At 30.6% G+C, this 448-nt stretch overlaps 1 protein-coding gene across 4 annotated transcripts in view; it reads left to right on the forward strand.

Annotated features, from left to right (window-relative positions):
• Positions 1-448, forward strand: part of LOC122349558 (zinc finger protein 536-like) — a 56,397-nt gene that overhangs the window by 36,116 nt on the left and 19,833 nt on the right. The gene's annotated exons all lie outside the window — the stretch shown is intronic.

A 448-nucleotide genomic window follows, 5' to 3' on the forward strand; every position in this document is an offset into this window, starting at 1 on the left:
ATATAATTTTTAAAAATATCTATATAATTGATCTATCTATCTATTCTATCTATCTATCTATCTATCTATCTATCTATCTATCTATCTATCTATCTATCTATCTTTCAAAACAGATTTTGATCAGACTGTTTTAAGATTTATATTAAACTTTGAATTAAAAACTACAATTATATGAATTTTAATTTAATTTAAAATCCTTTATTTTCTAAATCAAATCGCAGTTGCATTCTGCAGCCAAGTTCGCTACCTTAATCAAAATTCAGGGAGTTTCTAAATATTTTAGATTTTCAGTTCAATTGAAATGGCACACAAACACAGCGCGTGTGTGTGTGCGTGTGTGTGTGTGCGCGCGCTCGTGTGTGTGTGTGTGTGTGTTTGGCCTATTTAAGCAAGCCATGCAAAATAAAAAGCATGATTCATTCGTTCAATCGTCCCGATGAACAAAAAA

Source organism: Puntigrus tetrazona, chromosome 7, assembly GCF_018831695.1.
Source record: "Puntigrus tetrazona isolate hp1 chromosome 7, ASM1883169v1, whole genome shotgun sequence".
NCBI lineage: Eukaryota > Metazoa > Chordata > Actinopteri > Cypriniformes > Cyprinidae > Puntigrus > Puntigrus tetrazona.